General features: G+C 46.2%; 1 long non-coding RNA gene across 1 annotated transcript; it reads left to right on the top strand.

The window, feature by feature from the left end:
• The first annotated feature begins 4,087 nt into the window (after positions 1 to 4,087).
• LOC139052708 (uncharacterized) lies at positions 4,088 to 24,068 on the top strand. Its single transcript, XR_011510019.1, has 4 exons — positions 4,088 to 4,420; positions 6,557 to 6,643; positions 12,759 to 12,976; positions 23,872 to 24,068. It is a non-coding gene; the product is annotated as an uncharacterized lncRNA (long non-coding RNA).
• Positions 24,069 to 24,956: the final 888 nt, after the last annotated feature.

Here is a 24,956-nt window from a genome sequence, read left to right as displayed (position 1 = left end):
ATGATGTTTAGTACTCTCATGTCGTTTACGAGTCAGGCAGGGTACACATTTTTTTAACGCACGATGTTATCTATAGAACTTCGGTGTAATAAAGTATGGCATCGTGGTATCTTATAACACGTTTTCAACGAGGCCAGTTGTTTTCTAGTTTTTTCAGGCAAAGTTTAGGAGTTCGCCTCCGTAAACATGGTGTTCTTTTTTTTGTTGCTATAATGGAATATTTTGTTTCAGCTACCACCTTCTAAGAAACTTACACAATGAACTCACCGTCAAGAGTACATTGAACATGCATGCCCGTTGGACGAAATGACAACGGCTTTAGGGATGTTTAATGAGAAGTGCTACATTCGGGAGGCATAATTACTTCCGGAGACTTTAGTAACATGTTACCCACCATCCGAATCCGAGGACATGACGCTTCAGGGATTTTCTTTTTATTGTTTAGAGGGCCTCTCACGTGAAGCATACGAGGCGTTAATTGAATGCCCACAAGAGGGTTGACGTGGGCCTCTTTATTAGAGAGAAATATATGTGTTGTGTGTGTGTATCATATCGGTGTAGTGTACCATTTGGTGATTCATAAGACGTTATTTACGGGACGGTTCACGTCATAGCAAGAGATCTAGTGCTATGATCTTGTGCTATGATCTAAGAGATCTTGTGCTATAGAGACACAACCGCCAAATGTGCCCTGAGTAACTGCAGGTTATCGTTTTAATGGCTGCCTAAAATTTTACACGCAACATGCTGCACAAGCAGAGCTTTTATTCCCTCCGTCAAAAGCGTCAACCTTTTTACGAAAAACAAAAAAAAGAAAAAAATGTTTCGTGGTGACTTGCTTGCACATGACAGATAGTTATTCTGCGTTGCCGTAAGAATTGTGGCGTTTCGTTGTCTCGTAGATCCGTCTACGTACAGCATCACACTTCAACTGCAGCTGCAGTTTCTGAGCCTGAATGGTGCCATGCAAAGGGAGATATCACCAGCTTTGCAAATGCAAAAAGAGAGAAAAAGGATTAAAAAAAGAACCGCAGTTTTACTTGGATGAAACATTAAAATTGATAGCAACCCTATTGAAAATCCCAGCATTGCCCATCATGAATTTTATGCTGGGCATGATGTAAAATGTGCTGGGCATGATGGAAAACATGGTGGTGATGGTGGAATTCATCGTGGGTATAATGGGTGGATGGTGGGTACAGTGGTAGATGGTGGGATGTATTGGTGGGATACATACTGGGTGAGTTGTCTCAATGGTGGGCGGGATGGGTGAATGGTGGGTGTAGTGGGTGGATGGTGGGATGACTACTGGGTGACCTGTGTGAATGGTGGGTGAATGCTGGCGTGCTGGGAGGATGGTGGGTACATACTGGGTGAACTGTGGGAATGGTGGGTGAATGATGGATGTGCTGGGTGGATACTGCATGTACGCACTGGGTGAAATGTAAATGGTGGGTAAATGGTGTGCATGCTGGGTGAATGGTGGGTGTACTCGGTGGTTCGTGAAACACATAGTGAAGAAAAATTTTCTTTATAGTACGATTTCTACAGCTTGATTGCTGTGATATTTCAACCCCACTAGAGGCATTTTACTGTCAAGCTGGAACAGGACACTTATTGAAGAAGGCAAAGAAGACAAAATTAGTCACAATGTGACGTCATGTCCCACTTTAAAAACACAAACTCATCAATATTTAATTAAAAATTGAGAGACCTCTTTAAGGAAAATGTAAATTTCTTAGTACAAAAAAAGAAAAAGTATTAAAAAATACTTCTTCAACCGGGATTCGAACTTGGGACCTAAGGACCGCGAGCCTAGCATCTTACCACTGCACCACGGCGCCGTCATCGTTCAAGGTACATTTTGCCTATGTTAACAGCAAAAACCGCCGTCTGCGTTGCTGTTTACATTTGTATTTTAAAAGCCAAGATGCGGGTTCCCTCCACTGTGTCAGCTGCCGCATCTCTAGAAGAGCACAAGTGTTGTTACCATCGACAGGTAGTACATCGTGGAGTGATACAACATCGATTTTGCTGTACGATATGCATATTGAATAAGAAATTCAGAAATAGACAACGGTGACCGGGGACATTGTTAGGTTTGTTACTGCTAATTTCGACAGTTGTCTCTCGCTTTTTACACTTTTGAGCGCGCACATAATTCGTGTGCTCAACGCAAAATAGCTACATAAACACTCGTGGATGAGTCTTCATTCTGACAGCATACTGGCTTCTCACGGCATCGCTGTAGCAGATTAATGAGACCCGAGCGAGACAGGTTTTCACGCAACTTTGTGGAACAACCGAAAACTTCTTTTGCGCTTCGCATAAGCTTGTGCAATAATTCTGGGAAATTAACTAATGTGACAGTGTAACCGCATATGTAAGTTCACAGGCTTGTGTGCCACATCTTACCAAATAAAACAAAACGGATACGCAGCCATTCCCGCAGAGGGTATGATTTTGATCAGCGGCCGATTTTGAGGAGGCGGGTAGGTGCCGCGTCGTTGGCCACGTCGACTTTAATACCGGTGTCGGTGCTATCAGCATTGCCGGCTTGAGAGAAGCACGGTTGAATACCGCGCAAGAGAAAAGTACAGTGCACACCGTTGATGCGAAACTGACAAATAATTTTAAAGGGCAGCGACGGAAAGCGCTTCTGTTGCGACTTCAGAACTCTTGGCCGTCGCGACCGGATGTTTCTGTTGCGACGTCAGAATTGCTGTCGTAATGTCAGAGTCGCTGTCATGATAGAAAGCTGTTGTTCCGGCTTCAGAACACTTGTTGTCGCGACAGAACGTTTCTGTTGCGACTTCAGAGATCTTGGTCTTCGCGACAGAATGCTTCTGTTGCGACATCAGACTTTCTGCCGTAACGTCAGGAATGTCTGTCAACTACGGAAACGCGAGGAACTTCTGTCGTACAAGAGAAATTTCTCTAGTTGCGACATGAATTCCTGTTGTCTTTTTCAACTGGGGTACGTTGTGGATTCTATCGCAGACGCAAGTAAATCACAAAGCTAATGAAGAAACACTGAATAAAACCGTGCGTAAGCAGCCGCGTCTATTCGCTGGAATGCACGGTAGCACTTGGCTGCGAACATATTGTACACCGCCGCACATTTCTGGCACCCACCACATAGGACACATTCACGCGGCAGAGACATGCGGTTTTTTTCCACGAATATTCGTGGGCCGCACGATAAATACAAAGGCATGGACGACAGGAGCGCAATACGCACACATTCACCACACCAACACGAAAGCAATGCGGATGACACGGGTGTAACCTGCGCCACACGAGCGATTAATCCTCGTAGATTTGATGCTTTCTGACTGAATAAGTTACAACGCGCACGGAAACATCGCACACTGGACGTGTACCTCCAAGATCATGTCAACAATTTCTAATGCTACAGTAGAGGGTGACGAAAGCAACAAGTCGTTTAAAACGAAGTGACGGCGCAGGTAGCACGGGTCAATGCACGGGCAGTAGCGCAAGGCGTCGTAGGTGGGCATGGATGGGCTTCAAAACAGCTGAAAGTAGGCGGCAAACTTTCCGGAAGGGAGCAATGGGAGACTTGGCTCGCCAGCCTCGACCAGGCACGGCGGACCGCACAAGCCAGTGCAGTTCTGGGCTAGGGGCTCCACCCCCTCGCTTTCCACACCTTTTTTTTTTCTTTTTTACTAAACCTTTTTATATATATTTCTTCAAATTACAACTGAGAGAAGGTTTCCCAAGTATGGTTGACGCGAATCTCGAAGGCCATCGTTTTACTGCCCGCATGCGGCGGAAGCTCCTGGAAATCGGAAATACGTCATAAAATTTATTTCTGTGCTAAAGTAAAGCGGATAATATAAACTGTGCGATGGTTGTTTATGTATTGCAACATCTATATGCAGTTGGGTGCAACAAGGCACAAAGCGAGTGTGTGCTGGTTATTATTTTAGTCATCGCGGAGGCCATCCAAACTCCCAATTTCACAGGTAGCGCCACCCACCGCCCCGTTTCAAAGTGGTTGCTCATAGTATCTATCCACCAATCTTGTTCCCTTGTTTACATGTGCTGTCGATCGTACGAGTTGCTACGATGTGTTTGTTTGATCGTGTTTTTGCGTTTGCTGTAATGAATTGTGACTTAGTTCGCGTGCACAAAAGTGCCAGAAGATAGCTTGTGTCTCGCTGCAAACTCGCGGTATGCGTGGTGCGCCAGGCAAACGTGGACCAACGATTTTCATACCACGGAGTGCGTTCCCTTTGTCCGTGGTGGTTGTGGAGAGTTCGGTGGACGCCGCAAAGAAATGATGCGCATTATTAGCGTTCCGCAGGACGTCCACTACGCAACTGCATGTATGCGGGAATAACTTTGCAGCTCCTGCAACTTGGAGGGCGCTATTCGACCGCATCGTACCATTTAAAAGGTGAGTACACGCATGCTGTGCTTGCTTCTCGTGTGTGCCTAGAGTGCCTTGCGAGCGTAAGAAATCGAACTCCCACGACGACATTGACTGTGCCGATGCTTGCTGAGCGTTGGTTGACATAATTTGCTTGCGCAAGTTTATTGGCTTAATGCTAAATTGAAAGTCTTGGTGAGCGCTTCCTTCCGGTGAGAGGGATTAGGTTCGGCAACAGTCCTCATTCGCGCGAGCTGCCACTTTTCTGCTGAAGTTGGATAATAAAGACTCACCTGCCTCTTTACCTATTCTTACTGCAATGATGTTTCCTCTCTTACTTATGCTTCGAGGTTGTAAATAATGTCTGTTTACGCGGTTGTCGGTTTGTGAGCAGTTATTGGGAAAAAGTATAAACACCATGCAAGTGATCTTGCGCGCGACAGCGACGCGATGTAGATGGCTGTCGCGCTCGCTCGTTCCCTACAAGTCGTACCCCATGCGACCGGTCTTGCGCGCGACGGAGACGCGATGTAGATGGCTGTCGCGCTAGCTCGTTCCGTACAAGTCGTACCCTATGCGAGCGACGACATTGAGAGCCGTCTCCCCGGTGTTGCCGGTATGAGGGCAGCAAATACGCGCCAAAAGTGTGCTTTATTAATTTAGTTTGCTGTGTTTTACTCAAAGGAGCAGCATAAAAATTGGAGGACGCTTAAGCTTCGCCTTCAAGAGTGGGACGCGACAGCGTTCCCGTCGACCCGCCAAGGGGTATAAGACAATGCGCTACGGCACAGCAATCACTTACGATGCGCCCCGCATCGGACTTAGCGCCCACCTATCACGCGGTGAGCGTCAAGCAACGCAGCGTTCGGCGCGGCGACGAAACGTGCGCCTGAGCGAACGAAACGAACCAAAGAACTCGGTGTCTCGGAGGGGAAACGATCTACGCCACGTCGTGATCGGCACGGGCAGAGAGATAGATAGTAATCTAAACCGGAAGCACGGCGAAGCGTCGTCAGGGGAGAGGGAGTCCCGCGACGCGCCTGGCAGCGGTCCCAATGCGCGCGCGGCGCTCCTCCTGTCGGGGCAGCGCCGTACATTGAGAGGAGGGGGTCTTCTGTGTTTGCCGCAAGATGGCTCTGCGTGTGCGGAAAGCGCAGAAGAAATGCAGCGGAAACGCACTTCGCAACTCGTGTAATTGTGACTTCTGTACGTTACATGTTCATAATTACCGATATACACCGCAGTATAACTTTCCACGGCTCGTTTCGAAGGCAACACCGCATTCACTAGAGGCGCGTTTGCACCGCTTGGAAGCATCGAACTCGTGGCTGAGTGGTAGCGTCTCCGTCTCACACTCCGGAGACCTGGGTTCGATTCCCACCGGGCCAATCTTGGAAGTTGCTTTTTATTTATGAAGCGCCTGCCGTGATTTATCGCTCACGGTCAACGCCGCCGACGCCGACACCCGACGCCGACGACACCGGCTTTTCTGCGACACGAGCTCCTTAACGCTATCGCGTTAAAACATTGCTTTAATGTCTTGCAGTAGGTTCTTAACCTTGCACGTATCAAAATAGTCGTTTGCTTGTTCCGTGCAACAAGCGGTAGTACTCGACTGATGTACATCCAGTTCTGGCTTCGCGCTATTCTCTGTTCGCTCATAGCACTTCTGGACGACGAGCGACGAATTCTAGATTTCCAGAACGAGGCGACAAGGAACGAGCGATATGTTCGCGCGACGGCCCGTTTTCTCGCTCAAAGCCGTCGCGCACAAAATCTCCCTCATAGGGTTCGGGCAAAAAAATTTAAGCAAAACGGCTTGCTACTACTACAGCTTACGTTTTGAGACAAGGTTTTTTGACATAACTTTGACATAACTAGAGATGACAAGGGAAAGTTGCTTAACTGATAGAAAAAAATTAATTGTTACTTAAACAAACATTTGTTTGTAATGTACTGTAGCTGTAGGTCTTAAAAATTTTATTGTCATGAAGAGGTCCCTATTATCACAATATTCATCAGTAACGTTGACCTTGTGCTCTGTTCCCACCCTGCAGTGGTGCAAAAATTGTTTTTGTGACTTTTTCTGTGCTCCTTGCATGTGTTCACAATGACTTCTTTAAAGTGCCACTGCTATAAGTTAACACAGAACCTATCTTGCAGTGGCAAGGCCGTGACCAACAACAGTGTCCACGTCAGGGAGGAGCTATGGCTGCAGCAGCACTGTGTGTAATCGGATGGTCTGGTCAGGTATGACTGAAGTGTATGTGTTTGCAAAAGTAGGATCTCGGTATCATTCGCCAATAAGTTTATGGACATATTACTCAGCAGTGCTTACTAAATAGGCTAAATATCTGCTCAACTTTATTCAACTTGCTGCTTATTTGTGTTTGTAGACATTATGTACACATTACCTTGTTCACTTTAAAACTAGACCTAACATGTCTTGAGGTTTATTTTTTCTTGCATCAATCACTTGGCTGCGCGTAACATTTTATTTTGCTTAGTACACATTATATCTACCTCTTGTTATTTTGTTTTATTGATTTGAAACTTTCCTGTGTTATACCTTTTATATCCACTTTTTTTTCGTTTAGGCTACACGCTTGTGCAGTTTCTGCACACGTAAGGATTAAAAGCGTAATGGGCCAAATATGTCACAGGTCTAAGCATGCAGCATGCTTACCATTGTTTAACATTGGTATTACAATTATTGTGAGGGTTACTTGCACGAAGAAGACTAATTGAAAATAGTTGGACAAGACAGTGCACCAGACTTCAACTTACAAGGTTTATTCAGGAAACACGCAATGAGGTCCCACCTTATGCTCAAAAATATCTGCAGACAGATGCATAAATAAATGTGCTACATGGGAGGAAACCAAATGCGCAACAAAGCCAATACTGCCCACAACAAGCCATTACAAAGCATTCAGCAGGTTCTTCTCAAGGTACAACAAACACTCCTTTATCAGTGAGTTCGAGTGAAGGAGTGCTTACACATTCATCAGCAGCCTTTGAAATGCCAAACACCAAATATTTCCTTATCTAACTGCCTGCCAAACCGTCTGAGCACTTGCTTCTTTTGAAAACACAGGTAGCATTTACGAGCACATCTTCGGCAGTGGTCAGCCAAATGGGCAGTGCCTGCTAGAGCGTTTACAGCGTTCCGGTGCTCCCTAAGCCTCTCATTCAAGAACCTGCCCTTTTGTCCAATACAGCACTTTTTACAGGGAAGTGAAATCTTCTATACCACCCCCACATTGCAGTTAAAAAAGTGGGTGACATGCTCCTTAGTGCATGTACCCTGATTCCCGGCGTTGCTTACCAACCTGCACATTCTTGCGAACTCTAGTGGCGCTGAAGAAAACACCTACACTGCACTGGTTTGCCACATTGTTTAGGTGGTGGGACACCCCATATACAGATGGCACAGCCACAGGGCGCCCACTGGGACGTGCGTTATTGCACCGAGCAGCTGCCAGATCTGTTTTTACCTCTTTAATGAGGCTCCCAGTAATTGACACCAAGGTGTTACGAGATACCCGGCCCTACATAAATGGCTCGCTTGGTTGCTTAGCGCTGCAGGAAACCTGGTGCACAAGATTTAACCAGAACAGCTCTCGGGCAGCTAGGAGCTATGCATCCTTTACCATGGAGTATGCCAAACGGTAGTCGAGCAAGGGCTTCTTTTTCCTAAGAGAGTATATATAATAAAGGAAAGTATGATTTAAAATTATACGAATATCGAATGATTGCAGGCAATCATCTTCTGGCAACTCATGTGTGAACTTGAGTCCTACTGAACACTGTTCGAAAACACCCACAATGTTTTTAACAGCAAAGCCAGCACAACAAGAAAGTCATTGGCACTACCACATTGCCCACTGGACGTGCAGCTCTGCCATACATACACAGGGTGTCCTACCGCCTAGAAGAAAGGTGGCGAACAAGTTTGGTGTAGGCATTTTTTCAGCACCGCTAACGCTCACAAGAATATGCAAGTTAGTAAACATTGTTGGGCGTCAAGGTACATGCACTAAGGAGCATGTCACCTGCTTTGTTAACTGAAATGTAGTGGTGGTATACTACATTGCACTTCCCTGTGGAAAGTGGTATATTGAACAAACAGGTGCCTGAATGAGTGGCTTGGGGAGTACCGGAACGCTGTAAATGCTCTCACAGGTGCTGGCTACTTGGCTAATCACTGGTAAAGTACCCATAAATGCTCCCCATGTTTTCATAACACACAAGTGCTCAGTCAGTTTGCCAGGCAGTTATATAGGGAAATGGTTGAGGTGTTTTGCATTTCGAAAGCTGCTGATGAATGCATAAGCACTCCATCACTGGTACCAGCTGATAAATAAGTGTTGTGTCTTCAGGAAAATCTGGTGAATGCTTTGTAATGGCTTCTTGTGGATGCTTATCAGCTTCTATGTGCATTTTGTTATCCCCTATGTGGCACATTCGTTTATGCATATGTCTCCACATTAACTGAGCATGCGGTGGCCTGTTTGCATGTTTCTTCTGAATAAAGCTTGTCAGTTGAAGTCTACCGCTTTGGCTAGTCCGACCTTTATTCCGTACGCCTTGTTTGTGCTAGTAACTATGTCACAGGAGCTGTGTCAACGCCAACTAGCCCAACCTTCTCCATTAATTTCACAATTATTTCTCAAGTTCCCAGAACAATGGACACGAGCTTGAATTTTTTTAAATGGTACATGAAGGCCAGTATTCACTGTGCTGTAAGTACTACAGCAGTGAGGAGTTTTCTAGTAAGCTTGCTTTCTTTCTCTACATTTTTTAATATTTTTCTTATGCTATACCCATTCATGCAAGTAGGCAATGTGGCAGAGTCTGTGTCCAGTTGCATCGTTTTCGACTTTGTCTATACTGCATAGACCACATAGTTGGTACGTAGTTCAGTCTATTGATGCACTATCATTAAATACGCATGTAGTTTTGCACATGGAAGATTGCCTGCTCGCTATTGCTAAAGCATTTGCTGGTTATTGCTATGTTGCTCATCAAGTGAACTTGATTTCAACAGCACCACACAGAACATCTGCTTGGCAGTGGTGTAATTTTAATAGTGATTATCAGCCAACAAGCTCTAAGTCTACAGCTGTCCAGAAATAATTCTATTACTTTGTGTCTCTCCACATATTTGGTTAGCACAGTGGGCAATTTTCTATTTATTCTGCTTGGTGCTGTTCAGGTGAGAATATTTTCAACTAGCAAGTGCAAAGTGTAATGCTCTCAAAAGCCTTTGATTACTGGGCAAATGAATTGAAAGCATTGTACGTAATCCAAAAAGTATTTTTCACAAAATACTAGTGTCAAGAACAAGCATCATGTGCACTGCAACTCATGGTATTATATTGGTATGCAGCTATCTCAAGCTAAGGGTGCTTGTGCATCTATTTTCCACATATTAGCTAATGCTTTAGCTACATGAAACTGCCTATGTTCTGGCTGCTGAAGTCAAATTTGTGGTTGATGAACCTGCTTGTTTTTGCTGTGCACTTACATTTCTGTTGTTTCTTAAGGGTTGTAGCCATGTGACAACTGATGTATTGCAGCAATGTCAAAAGTAGCTTCCACCCATTATTGCTATAGTGTTCCAACAGACACCTGTCGCCGTATTTGCGCATTTTCTGAGAACCAGCCGTATCCTCTAGGTGAAATTTGTAGTGTCGTCTTGAGTTTGCCAGTCAGTTCATATAACTCTTGAGGACAAAATTTACACAGGGAAGGAAGGGAGACCATACAACATGACCAGTGATGACTGAATATTTTGATAGAAGGAATAAAAGTAACACTGAATGTGTGCTTATAATATGCACAAGTTCTTGCAGAAGGAAAATGTGAGTTGTAATACAAAGGCAAAAAATCACAATAAGCAGTATTTGCGTAAAAAAAGGTGAATAGTCCGACTAATTTCTATCCCTTGTCATCTAGAAAGGACGCCTTTTTTCATGCATTCATAATGAAGGCTTGCTCACACGTCTTGTGGTATGCCTCTCTGATTTCTCTTGTCAATTTTTCACCCTGGGTGGAAACAGATAAACTAATTTAATCTGGCCTAAAGCCCTATCGCGGCAATGCACGGCCAAGTCAGACGAGCATGCCGGTCTTCTCAGGAAAATGTGGTGATTTTTTGGTACATATTTAGTTCCTGGCCTGTCAGCTTCCTAACATTGGAATGCAGTACACTGCCCCTAACACGCACTAGACATATTTCGTGGTATGTTTAACCAAGCGTATCTAGCTTGCCTGCTCGTTTTTCTCAGTTCACTTGTGGACTGTGCTGCATACCTGCCTACTTTATTTTTTCGCTCGAAATATGTGTGCATAGCATTCCACAAGCGCATTGAGAAAGGCGTCCAGACAAGGGAGATTTGTATAAATTACCACTAAATATGTCTTGTGTCCGTCATTAGCAGTGTAGTCTATGCCTCTGTTCATGTGTATGTTTGGTCAAATGTACAGGGTCGTCAACTCTTGGCACGAACACAACTCAGCGTGACCACGCCCTGCGGAGTGCCAGCGTGCATGGTGCAGGGGGGATGTGGAGCTTCGTGTCATCTGCTAAAGTGCAGGAGCACGCCATGCTTTAGCGGATGACACACGACATGAAGTCCCACCTCTAAGCCCCTGTGCGCCTGCGCCGCTTAGCTCCGTTGCACAGCCAGGCCATGCGCGCTGGCAATCCGCGGAGTTCGGCCACTCTGCACCATCTTCGTACTAAGAATGGACAGTCTTGTACATGGGGCAGACTGGCCGGTGTATAAGCATGTGCCCAGGAGAGCATCATTATTCACTCAAGGGACAAGCATGCTCGTCCCACTTGACAATGTATTGACACAACTGGTGATGTATGCCAGATTTAGATTGTTCATCTCTTTTGTTTACTTAAGGCAACCGATTGATCAACATTATCACTGAGGCATACCATTTAAAAAAGAGGGACATCTGTCAGCCAGTGCTCATTATGATTGCATTACAAAGAGGAATACTCTCTAAATGACACGGAATAGTGATCACTCCGTGCTTATTTGTTCTATTTTTATGCAAGTACTGTTTATCATGATTTTGTACATTTGTATTGCAACTTGTGCCCTTTGTCTTAAAAGATCGCTTGTGCAGTGCAAGGGCACACGCAGTATAAATATTATCTTAATTTTTGCATCAAAATTAATGTTGAATTGGTAGCTTTTGTGTCTTGTAGTCTTCTTTCTGTCGCTTGTATCACTCAAAAGGTAAACATTAACGTACACCAACTTTCTTAATTACTTGCCCGTCAGTGTTGATAAACATGAAATGTTGTTTTCAGCCAGAATATTCTTACCATTTCTCATTTCCGGTCAGCATAGTGCTAATCCTTTGACTTTTTATAAAGCGTGCTAATATGTACTTCTGATTAATGCAAAAGGTAGTTCTAGTTGGTGGTAGCTGAACTTGGGCATCATGACAAGTGCAAGGGCACACACACACACACAAAGAGGCACAGTCTGAACGGGCGCTAGACATCAACTGAAGGGCTTAATGACAAAAAACAGCAACGCACATATTGCGCAAAAACCTACAAAAAGATGTAGAAGGTGCAATTGTCCCTAAAGAGAATTCCGCTGCCGCTGTACTAGCGCTGTACTATTACAACAAACATTTCAAACCTGGTCGTAGTAAAAGGAGCGTGCACACCGAGTTCTGAAGTTTGAAGTTGTGACGGGACTTGGCGCATTCGTCGCTGCAGTTTAGTCATGACGAAAATATAACTGCTGAGATGAGTGAGTGGTGCGTGTGGTTTTCAGAGCCCACAAGGGAATTAATTCACCTGTTTTCAACCATGCAAGGGTAATCATACTTTCAAGGCATGTCTCCAGTGTTCTTTAGAACAAGGCCATGTAGTGTGTGATGGTGGTGGATTTTGGAGACTGGCGTGCGTAGGTCTCTAGGTAACATGTGCTGCACTGTTCTCCGTGTGACACTACAATCTTGGAGGCCTCGACGTCACTCGTTCTTGCACTGTTCTCTGCATGGCGGTGCGCCTATTTGAATCAATTGTTTCGCTTTCTCTATTAATTGCATTATTGCAAGGTTAGACTGTACGAAATTTGAGTGTTTGCTGCCCTTAAAATGAGAAAATTTTATTAGCTTAATCCTTTACACAAAAATGAATTTCTTGGTGAGGTTGGGTTTAACCCCAGTTTTTTTAAAACTTGTTCGAGGGGCAGAAATTGGAAATTATAGAGTTGCATCAGAAATTGACGGACCTAATTAACCTATATCATATTGTTTTATACAAGTGCGTTTTAGTGTTAAGAATACTGCTCAGGAAAAAAACACTTCATATCTATTGCAGGTACAGATTGGTGTGGGATTTGTGATGCCACTGAACAAGTGGCATTACATATTCAAGTCTGCTTCTGACGGAAAGTGCCCATTAGAGGTGGCACGGCACCTGTGGACACCAGTGCAAGCAGGTGAAAGCAGCCTGACTGGACAGGCCTGCCGGACAATGTGCTGCGCATCTGGCAAGCTTCCGGCAACACCTTTCGGAGAAAGTGACTGCTTTGAAGAGTAAGTCAACAGTCGCCTCATTTAAGAAATATAACTGCATATCTACAAGTTATCTGAATGAGTTAGCATTACATGATGTATACAGAGCGACAAGAAATGCCAAAGCAAGAATGAGGCAAGTGCCTATATAATGTTACGCATGAAGAAAACGAAGACCAGTGAACGTGCTTGCGGTCCCGGGGGTAGGAAGGAAGAAGAGGACGACGCTCAGTTGATGAACCAGCTGACTGCTCTTGCGCTCACCTCCGCGACTTAAAGTAAACGGTCCCCTTCATCCGTAAGGGTTACAAACGGTCTCCTTCGCACGCAACAAAGTGGTGGAGGTGCGGGGTATCGCTCACAACAACGGACCCATCACTGCCGCAGCTTCGTCGAAGCCGTCGACTTGCCGGCCTCCCGCCATCAGCCGTGACCATCTTCGACATGCCAGAAGAAGGAGCCACTCCGAGGGCAGCGCCTAGCAGTCCACTGCCATACTACCGAGTTCCACCCACCTTCGGAGGCAAAGCGGGGGAAGATGCCGACGAGTGGCTCGTCCACTACAAACGAGTGAGCAAATCCAACGGGTGGGATGCAACCGCTCAGCTCACCAATGTGGTGTTCTCCCTGACCGATACCGCCCTCGTGTGGTATGAAAACCACGAGGACGCGCTTACGACGTGGGAACATTTTGTGGACGAGCTAAAGGCTTGTTTTGGGGACTCAGTCGCCAAAAAGAAGCGTGCGGAGCAGACACTGTCTCAACGGGCGCAGCTACCAGGTGAGACATGCACAACATATATCGAAGAAGTATTAAAGCTGTGCAAGGTGGTCAGTGCTCGTATGTCAGAAGAAGATAAAGTCGGACATTTGCTGAAAGGAGTGGCTGAGGATGTATACAATTTTCTAATTGGAAAGGAGAGCCTCAGTTCTGTGTCTGACGTCATTCGGCACTGCAGAACTTTTGAAACGCTCAAGATGCGTCGGATTGCGCCAAAGTTTGGTCGATTGGCAAACGTGACGACGGTTGCCAGTGTGGACACGAGTCCTTGCCTCGACCTTCCTTCCACCATCCGACAGATCGTCCGCGAGGAACTTTCCCGCCGCGAGGAGTCGCACTCAACTGCTGACCACCATGGCGTGTACACGTCACGTGAGGCTATGACGACGCCACATTCGTCCCCTTGGCAACCGATGGTTACCGCAGCGGCCGTAGAGTACAGCGCAGCCCCACAGCCGAGGATGACAACACGCCCTCCGACTCCGCGCTATGACCAACGCGCTCAACGCACGCCTACTCGACGCCCGATGTATCGTCGTGACACACGCCACGAACCAACCCACTACACGCGGGAAAATGATAATATCCGCTTCATCGACGAACAACCAAGGTTTCGACCTCTCCCGGTGTGTTATTCCTGTGGTGTCCCAGGTCATATATCGCGGTTTTGCAACCAGCGTATGACCACGTGGTATGGCCAGCCCTCAGAGTTTTCTCGGCCCTCCGAACGGTCACACGCTGCCCCGTGGCCAGCACACGTATCATCTGGCGACGAGTATTGGCTCAGCAGCTCCCGGAATCGCTCCCCGGCATCTGACAGGAGTTTGACACCCCCACCGCAACGTCGTGCTCCCCGTTCTCCCTCACCGCGGCATCGCACCACGTCCCCTTCGTCACCGGAAAACTAGCTAGCGCGGCCGATGGAGGTGAGGTCGCTGGAGACGTGCTACTGACAGAAATACCTCCTGTGTTGATGCTGAAAAACAAAGTGCGCGTGCTTGTAGATAATGTCCCTGTGATGGCTCTGGTGGACACAGGCGCAACAATTTCCGTCATGAGTGTCTCGTTTAAACACGTGTTAGGGCGAAAGGTTTTGTTTAAATGGGACGAAGATTCAAAGTTCTGTGGAGTGAGTGGTGAGCCATTGCGACCTATTGGTGTGTGTAGTGCTGACGTATTTTTGGGAGGCCATGTTATTACGACAGAGTTTGTAATTATTCCTCGGTCGACTCATGATGTTATTCTCGGCATGGACTTCTTGCGGGAGTGTGGTGCTACTGTCGACTGCCGCACAGGAAAAGTATTCTTAAGTGGTAGGATTCCATCAGGACTCCTGGAGAACCCTGTAGATCGCGAAACTGCACTGTGTGTTTGTGGTGATACGGTCATACCTGCATCATCTACCGTTTGCGTTCCCGTTGTCTGTTGCGGCGCCGATTCCGACTGCTTCGAAGCTACCGTAGAACCGATGCACTTTAACTGTATGAAGAAGAATGTGTTGGTGCCACATTGTGTGGTGTCGATCAAAGGTGGACGCACTGGCTTATGGACCGTAAACTGTTCTAAGGAGCCCGTTATACTATCAGATGGCATGAAATTAGCCTTCGCCAGGGAACACGCGTCCTTATCAGTGGCTGAACTTACAGATGTGCCGGAAGAACGTGATGGCCACAGTTCGGAAAAGGCCCTTTTGTCGATGGTAAATAAATCGCTCAGCACGAGTGAACGCGGAACGTTAGTGGGTGTGCTTTCGAAGCACGTTTCGGTATTCGACTTTGCGCAGAAGGACAATATACCTGCAATCCCTGCGTCTCGGACGCGCCATACCATCAACACGGGTTCGGCAAATCCGATTAGACAAAAGCCATATCGTGTTTCACCATCAGAGCGCCAGATTATCAACGAACAAGTGCAAGAAATGATTAAAAAGGGAGTCGTACAAGAGTCAGCAAGTCCGTGGGCAGCTCCAGTGATTCTTGTTAAAAAAAAAGATGGATCTTGGAGATTTTGCGTCGACTATCGCCGTTTGAATGATGTAACAAAAAAGGACGTGTACCCACTCCCACGTATTGATGACGCAATAGACTGCCTTCATTCCGCGTCTTACTTTTCCTCAGTAGATTTACGATCCGGCTATTGGCAAATTCCGATGCATCCTGACGACAAGGAGAAGACTGCCTTTGTAACCCCTGACGGGCTCTTCGAATTTAATGTGATGCCATTTGGATTGTGCAACGCTCCGGCAACTTTCGAGAGATTTATGGACACTGTATTGCGTGGCTTGAAGTGGAACATCTGCATGTGCTACCTCGACGACGTCGTCATCTTTGGCCGCACCTTCAGCGAACACAACTCGCGTCTGGATATTGTCCTGAACTGCATCAGAAACGCTGGTCTAGTGTTAAACTCTAAGAAATGCCACTTCGGAGACCGCCAAACCCTTGTGCTTGGGCACCTCGTCGACAAGGATGGCATCCGCCCTGATCCCCAGAAAACAGCAGCCGTTGAAGCGTTCAGTGCACCGCGCTGTGTCAAGGAGCTCCGTAGTTTTCTGGGGCTTTGTTCCTATTTCCGCCGATTTATACCTAAATTCGCCGACGTTGCGTATCCGCTGACATGCCTGCTACGGAAGGACACCCCCTTTGAGTGGACTCCGGAGTGTGACTCTTTTTTTCGTCAGTTGAAGTTCCTGCTGACGTCACGACCGGTTCTTCAACACTTCAGTCCTTCAGCTCCGACAGAACTCCATACAGATGCCAGTGGCATAGGTATTGGTGCCGTCCTAGTTCAACGCTACGGTGACCGCGAACACGTGATCGCATATGCAAGCCGCTCATTAAGTAGGCCCGAGCAGAATTACACTGTGACGGAACAAGAATGCCTCGCGGTAATATTTGCGGTTCAGCGGTTTCGTTCTTACCTGTATGGACGCCCCTTTACAGTGGTCACCGACCACCACTCATTGTGTTGGCTTGTGAATCTTCGTGACCCTTGTGGCCGCCTTGCGCGCTGGGCGCTCCGACTGCAAGAATACAGCTTCACCGTCTCTTATAAGAGTGGTCGACGACACGCTGATGCGGACTGTCTCTCGCGTATGCCACTTAGTACTACGGACTGTGACGCCGACGACTTCGATCACCTCGTGGCTTCTGTGTCGCCGCGTTTTCCAGACGTCGACTGCTTCAAAACCGAACAGCGAAAAGACGGTAAATTAACACCGCTCTTCACCGCTACGACCGCCTCGACGACAGCAAACCATTTCTGTGTACGTGATGGACTCCTCTATAAGAAGAACTTTTCCAGCACTGGCGCACGTTTTCTCCTAGTGGTGCCGGAGAGCCTTCGCACAGCGATTCTGAGTGCTATGCACGACGACCCTACGTCTGGCCATCTAGGTTCGGCGAGGACGCTCTACCGGATTCAGGAACGCTTTTATTGGCCTGGAATGCGACAATCTGTTGAGACGTATGTGGCCAGCTGCATGCAGTGTCAGCGCCACAAACGGCCATCTACTGCTCCAGCAGGTCTTCTGCAGCCGATCCCGCCTCCATGCACGCCTTTCCAACAAGTGGGCATTGACTTCGTAGGCCCATTTCCGAAATCAGCCAAGGGAAACCGTTGGATACTTGTTTGCGTCGACTACCTCACACGCTACTGCGAGACGGCGGCAGTGCCCTCCGCAACTGCCACTGACGTTTCAACATTCCTGCTGCAATATGTGATCCTGCGACATGGTCCGCCTCGCGTGATCATCAGCGACCGTGGACGACAATTCACAGCAGACGTCGTAGAGGAGCTGCTTCGTTTGTGTGATTCCCACTTGCGTCACTCGACACCATACCATCCACAAACGAATGGGCTTACGGAGCGCACCAACCGAACAATTGTAAACATGCTATCTATGTACGTGTCATCCGACCACAAGAACTGGGATGACGTACTGCCTTTTATCACGTACGCGTTCAACACCGCCAAGCACGAGACCACCGGCTATAGCCCTTTCTTCCTGCTGTACGCACGGCCACCCCGGTACACAATCGACACTGTTTTCCCCTTCTGCAGTCACGAAAATCCCACTGTCGCCGAGACTCTCTGCCTCGCCGAAGAAGCTCGTCGTATTGCTCGTTTGCGCACTTTGGCATCGCAGGACAGATCAAAAGCACGCTACGACATTCGCCACCGTCCGGTAACCTATCGCCCTGGTGATTTAGTCTGGCTGTGGACTCCAGTACGGAAACGCGGGTTATGCCAAAAGCTTTTGGCCACCTACGATGGACCGTTTGTGATTATTGACAGACTCACGGAAGTCACGTATAACATAGCTCGCCTCACGGCGAGTGGTAGAAGAGCTGCCAAGACACAAGTGGTCCATGTCGCCCGCTTGAAATTGTTCACGTCAAGACACATGGATTGACTCGCCCGGCGGGCTTCGTCTGCGACGAGAGGAATGTTACGCATGAAGAAAACGAAGACCAGTGAACGTGCTTGCGGTCCCGGGGGTAGGAAGGAAGAAGAGGACGACGCTCAGTTGATGAACCAGCTGACTGCTCTTGCGCTCACCTCCGCGACTTAAAGTAAACGGTCCCCTTCATCCGTAAGGGTTACAAACGGTCTCCTTCGCACGCAACAATATTATATCTTTTTCTTCTGCTGTATATGCACTTTGTCTCGACACACAATTTAAATGTCTGTGTGGGTATGAAAAGCAGCACAAGATAATTTCGGTATATGGGTTTCCAGCGAATACCGCCCACAAAGTTTTCCCCATAATCAGTTTCAATTAAAAACAATCAAGAAAGTCGGGTGGCTACACGAGCGGTTAATTTTGACAGGACCTTGATAGCTTGCATTCACCTGCTGCTCATTGTCTTAACAGAAGTGAACATTTAAGCACCTCATTGTCTTTGAAATTTCTAATGTAGACTTGGCATGCGTTATTGTAGCTTTTCACGCTGCAGCTTTCATTTCACTTTTTTGAAATAATGCTTCTCAAGAAAATTGGGTTCCGACACAGCTTGGAAAATTGTATGGTCTAAAAGAAGCTTTTTAAACCACTGCCTTCTAAAGTGTTGACTGTGGTCACCTGATGTGCTGCTTTACAATCTGCAGCGTTCACAGCCATGCAATTTCAAAACACTATTCTGATTATTGGGATGTAAAAGTTATAAACAGGGATAAAGTACCTCAGAAAGGGTGGCCAACGTTTCGTTAGGAGGACCTATCTTCTCAAAGGCTGCCTTGTCATCCTCGGCATGTTAGTTTTAAAGTGTTAGTAGAGTGACGTCACATGCAGTTGTCGGGAGTGGCTGGTTGTAAAGGGAGAGACTTGAAGGAGAATGAGCGCGGTCACCTGATGTCTGTAAGCATGATTCCTAAGACGTAGGAACAATAGTGGGAGTGGGAATGCGGGGAGAAAAGGAGAAAAAAAGAGACACCAAGAGGGAAAGAAAGAACAAGATAAGAAAAAGAAGGGCAAAGGAAGGTATTGGGGAAGCAAGAGGTTAGGGAGCATTCAGGGGTGTCTTTGGCAGCATGTTCTTGTGGCTTTAAAGGAGCCGGTGAGGCGGTCAGTGCTCGAGTAACAAAAACAACCCGAAAGGACATTAGTTGAAAGAATGACTTGAGTAGCATAGCAGCAATGCGTCGGATAATTTAGAAGGAGTTAAGATGGCAGTAAGGAGTCCGGAATGCAGTGCATAGGGTAGCTGGAAGGCAGCGGCATGCTCTTTCTAGGGACGTTAGTCCCAGTAGCTCAACGTAGGTGTCGTCACAGCGGTATGCAGAAGTGGCGATACCCTGTGTGGCTGAGGCACCGAAGAAGGTATCCTGGCGCCTGGGACTTTGGAATATGTTGGTGAGGGTGTTTCGAAAAAATATAATAAAGAACAGACAAATATGGGGGTGAACTAAAACTGGAATAACAAATAAGAGGGTGGCATGAGCAAAAGCGGGCGGAAACAGATGTACATGGGAACACATATTTATGCTAACATTTATGGGGATTCTACAGACTTTCTATTGCGCTGCACTGACAGGCCCCACACATACCTACGATTCATAGATGACATATTCATAATATGGTGACATGGTCAAGACAGCCTAGATAAATATGTAGGATTTCTAAATTCTTTTCACCCAACAATAAAATTCACATCAAAATCTTCAATGGAGCGCATAAACTTTCTGGACACAACAATATACATTGACACTGGGGCACTAATGACAATGCTGTATGGAAACCTTTTGACGAACAACAGTACCTAGAATATACAAGCCACCATCAAGCCACATTGCAAAGAAGGCATATTTAAAGGCCAAGCACATGGCTACGTCACATGTGTGTTGAAAACCAAGACTACACAGATAGACTTGATCACCTTAAAGAAACCCTATCAAACGGGAACCACCTAATGAGTGCCCTTCAGAAAGCCTGCACCGATGCAACCAAACTTGAGTGAGCCGAGGTGCTCAAGCCCCACTCTAGGATCACAAGAACAGCGCCTCTTCTTACTACTAAATTCTCAAACACACTCCCAAACATGAACAACATCCTCAATAAATACTACCCAATTCTCTCCAGCAACCAGAAACAAGATTTTTCCCGCCCTGCCCAGAGTAGTCTTGAGATCCAACACTATAATATTAAGGACATTCTTGTACGTGCCAAACTAAAAACAACAAAGTTAGGAACCAGTCCCTGTGGCTGTCCGGGTGCTCTACATGCAAACATATTTAATCTACTACTACAGTAATAGGTACAGCATCAAATTACTCAAACAAGGTAACTTCGAGTTTCATCTGCACATCAAGCAATGTTGTCTACTGTCTAGAATGTGCCACTTGTAGCAAATAATACATAGGTGAGACAGGAAAAAAAATTCATAAAAGACTGAACGGTCATCGCGCAGATACAAAACAATTTACCTAAAGCAGTAGCCAGCCACTTCAATGAACATGTCATATGTGACAAAGCAAGGCTCTATAGACTACAAATTTCCGCTCACCTCGCCAGAGGAAATATATGGAATCATACCTCATACACAAGTTTAAATGCCTACATCCAATGGAAATCAATTTAACACATTGCAACTTAGAATCTTTAAAAACTTTAAAGCTGTAACTTAAATCGGAAAGCCTCATGTCATCAACCAAGGCACAAAACACATTGTGCCACCAGCTAAACTTAATTCTTAACCTCACCTATTCCACTGTTTCTAATTTTTACCTGCTTACTACTCAATTTAATATATTCTTTCATGTTTTAATGTTTATATCAACTGTATGACCCCTTTTCCCATGTACACCTGCCTCCGCCCGCTTTTGCTCATGTAACCCCCCTATTTGATATTCCACTTTCAGTTCCCCCCTTTTGTCTGTTTTCTATCATATTTTTTTAACACACTCACCACCGCAATCCAAAATCCCAGATGCCAGGATACCTTTTTCTGCTCATCAGTCACACAGGGTATCACCAGCTCTACATACCACTGTGACGACACCTGCGTTGACCTACTGAGGCTGACATCCCTAAAACACCATGCCTCTGCCTGTCAGCTACCACATACATTGCATCCCAGACTCCTTATCGCCATCTTAATTTTTTCAACATTACCCGACGCATTGCTGCTACGCTACTCAAGTCATTCTTTCAACTGATGTCTTTTGGGGTCTTTTCTGTTACTTGCACACTGACCGCCTGACCAGTTCTTCTAAAACGGCAGAAACATGCCGCCAATGACATTCCTGAATGCTCCCTAACCCCTCACTTCCTTAACACGCTCCCATGCCCTTCTTTTTCTTGTCTTTCTTTTTTTGCCTCTTGGCATCTCTTTTTTTTCTCCTTTTCTTTCGTTTCTTTTCTCGCCGCCTTCCTATTCTCACGGTCTTGTGCCCTCGTCTTAGGAACCATGCTTACAGACGTCAGACGACAGCGCTCATCCTCTTTAAAGTCTCTCCCTTTACAACCACCTGCCACTGACAACAACTGCACGTGACGTCACCCTACTAGTCCTTTAAAACTAACATGCCAAGGCTGACCAGGCCACTTTTGACGAAGATAGCTCCTATCGAAACGTTGGCCAGCCTTTCTGAGGCACCTCATCCATGTTTATAACCTTCATACCACAGTGTGCTATTCCATCTGTCAGCCGCTTTCTTGATTTTAGATGTCCTGATTATTGAAGTTTGTAAGACATGGCCTATCAGCACTTTCGGCATACTTTCAGTGATCTCATTTTATTTAAGCATAAGAATGAGGAAAGAACTGCTACACAAAGAAAGCACCTCATACATTATTCGCATGTACACTCTGATCTGCATAGCTGATCTTGTTCTACTCAAAGCATCCTAAAATTTTCATGCCTCTCGTCGGTGCCAAGAAAAGCAAGGTGCTGGGCATCATGCGGAATTCCAGCGCATTCCGCCAGCCTGGATTAGAAAGCACTGTATAGTGTAACTGTAACTGGCATTCTTCTGCCAAGATTCAATTGTTTTATGGATCAAAGTACCAGGTACTCTTGTAGTCGCATCAACACTCTGGCGAAGATTTCATTTCCTACAGAAATATGTTCTTTTTTTAAACAGACGAGCATGAAAAATTGCTGTGTATTACGTTAAGATGCTTCTTTAGGCTTTTTTTTACATTGAAGATGTAGGTTAGCTTAGCAAAGTAGCAATATAGAGATTGAAAAGTAGAAAAAAAATGGCAGATCCCATGCACTGTGAGTATCGATATACACGAAGCACACATTGTTTGCTTTGATTGACAATAATTAATGGTGATGTTAGTAGCAAGTTTGTAATTTTTTCAGCGTTTAGTCCAATACGAATGTGGCGAGTTGATTTTAAGCGTAACCTTGCATGCACCACTTCTGTTTGTCTGCATAGTCCACAGAACACACAGAGAGATGTGTTTGCTTGAGGCGTTGTTGCGAGTCATTGTTCATAATCTCTGAGAGGGAATTGAGCGTTGTCATTGCCTCACATGGCGCACCGTATCATGGCAGAAATATTAAACTTTAATTGAATTATGAGGCTGTGCATACTTCAATTAGGTATTGTAATTGTATGTATACATAAGTTCGCGGTCTGCACTACATTTCACTGCATAGCGAAGACGCTCCTGTTCTGTGTGACACTTCTTTCAAGTCTGGGTGTCCTCGACGTTGAGTGCACGCCTTGTTGGCACGTGTTAATGGGCTCCTTCTACATACATGGCCAACACACTGTTGAGATTCCAGCTCAAAGCGTTCTCTTCAGACTAAGGACGATTCTAATGTTTACACTATCACAGCCCAGCATCTGCATTTTTCTCGCATAGAAATTAAAACCAGCAAAGCACGTGCAATACACACTAACGGTGAAATGCTGGGGCAGCAGCGCTGGTCAGGATGTGCAGAGGTGAGCGCCATCTGGTAATGTTGCAAGAAATCCAATGGCACGCATGACAAGACCATAGCAGCTGCAGCGCCCGTAATGTTGGGAGAAGAGGCAAAAAAAGCTTCACTTTAAAACATTAGTTGCCATCATTTGCAGCTAAATAAAGCTTGCAAGGCAGCCATTATACAGCTTTTACATGAAATCTTTTATGCCTATATGGCAAATGCTAAAGTTACGACTTCCTCACCAACTGCAGGAGCAACAAGTAAAGCTAACAAATGATAGAATGGACAAACCAGACAGCTTGCACCTTGCAGCTCTCCTGCATGCGTTAGAGACAGTGTAGCCAAATTGTGGCTCTCCGAATTTGACAGGAATTTGGGTGGTCGAAGAGCAGACAAATTATGCAAAATCAGAAGCCAAATATCCACCCCATAAGGCTTTGAGTACAGCTCCCATGTGTCTAAATTTTGCAGTTAAGCCAACCTCCAGAAGAGAAGAGACGTGGCTTTGGCAAAAAACATACAAAAATTCCATGTAAATCTGCAAAACAATGTGATGCATGTGTATGCATTCTCACTGCAAATAAACCTGGGCTGGCTTGCAGCCTGGGTAGCATGTTTGTGTGTGACATTTGCTGCATTTTGTTATCCGAAACTTTTTTTGAAGTGATTAGAGCAGATTTTCTTCATTCACTTATTGCTAGAAATCACTGGAAAAACAATTTACTTATATATTTATTGCACTCTCCTTTTAGACTGCCTGGAGAAATACATAAGTGACCATCCAATGATGCCACCTGCACCACATCCGGAGAACCACCTTGCTTCCCTGCGAAAGCACCGTTGGACCTTTCTTTTACACAAGCAGGACGCCAGGGCAAGCGAGTAGAAAAGTAAATACAGTACAAGTCCAGTGATGCTTTTTCAATAAAGTGTGATGATATGCTACGTAGTATGGTGCTGTACAGATTGATTCTTTTTGGCATGAAAATAGCCGCATCTTGGCAACATGTATATACAGACTGTACACTTCACAAGACTCAACATCACATAAAGATAGCCCGTCATGAGCTTCTGAATAGCAATGGCTGCTCCTTCAATTCATCACACAACTTGCCTTTGACGTCCTGCGCCCACGATGATATCCAACTCAGTGCCCACTGTGCCACCCATCACCCACCGTGCCGCCCAGCACCCGCCGTGCCCAGCAACCACCATGCCACCCAGCACCCACCGTGCCACCCGTCACCCACCATGTCACCCAGCACCCACCATGCCACCCGTCACCCAGTATGCCACCCAGCACCCAGCATGCCACCCGTCACCCAGCATGCCACCCACTACCATAATCCACCATGATGATGGATGATGGATTCCACTATGCCCAGCATCGGGCAAATTTTCAATAGGGAAGATTATGCGTTGCACTTGAGATCCTCCCGCTGTGTTCTAGCACTAGGTGAGGGCCTCGTGGCTCGACGCTGCAGGTCGTACAACTGTAGTTACGCAGAATGAATGGAGTCGTGCAGCGTTGTGACATGGCTTGTCAGAACGCTTGTCCGTGCCAAAGGAAATAACTAGATATAGGTAGCTTGACATTAGCAATCCATTCGACGCAGACCGGTGTATGCATTGCGGGGCTTCATTGACACTTATCCTCAACAGAAGTGCAAATTTGTTGCGGGGAAACTAGAGGCAGGGCCACAAGACGAACGCTGTAGTTTGAGCACTGCAGAGTCGATTGAGCGGAGCGTCAGGGTGTGGTACATGGCAGAAGGAATACGCTATCAGGGAGCGTTACGTGTCATACCTGAAGCCTAGTCAATGCAAGGAGTGTAGA

Source organism: Dermacentor albipictus, unplaced genomic scaffold (genome assembly GCF_038994185.2).
Source record: "Dermacentor albipictus isolate Rhodes 1998 colony unplaced genomic scaffold, USDA_Dalb.pri_finalv2 scaffold_29, whole genome shotgun sequence".
In the NCBI taxonomy this organism is placed as follows: Eukaryota; Metazoa; Arthropoda; class Arachnida; order Ixodida; family Ixodidae; genus Dermacentor; species Dermacentor albipictus.
Note: the sequence above shows the minus strand (reverse complement) of the source record. Positions and strands in the feature narration are given on the sequence as shown.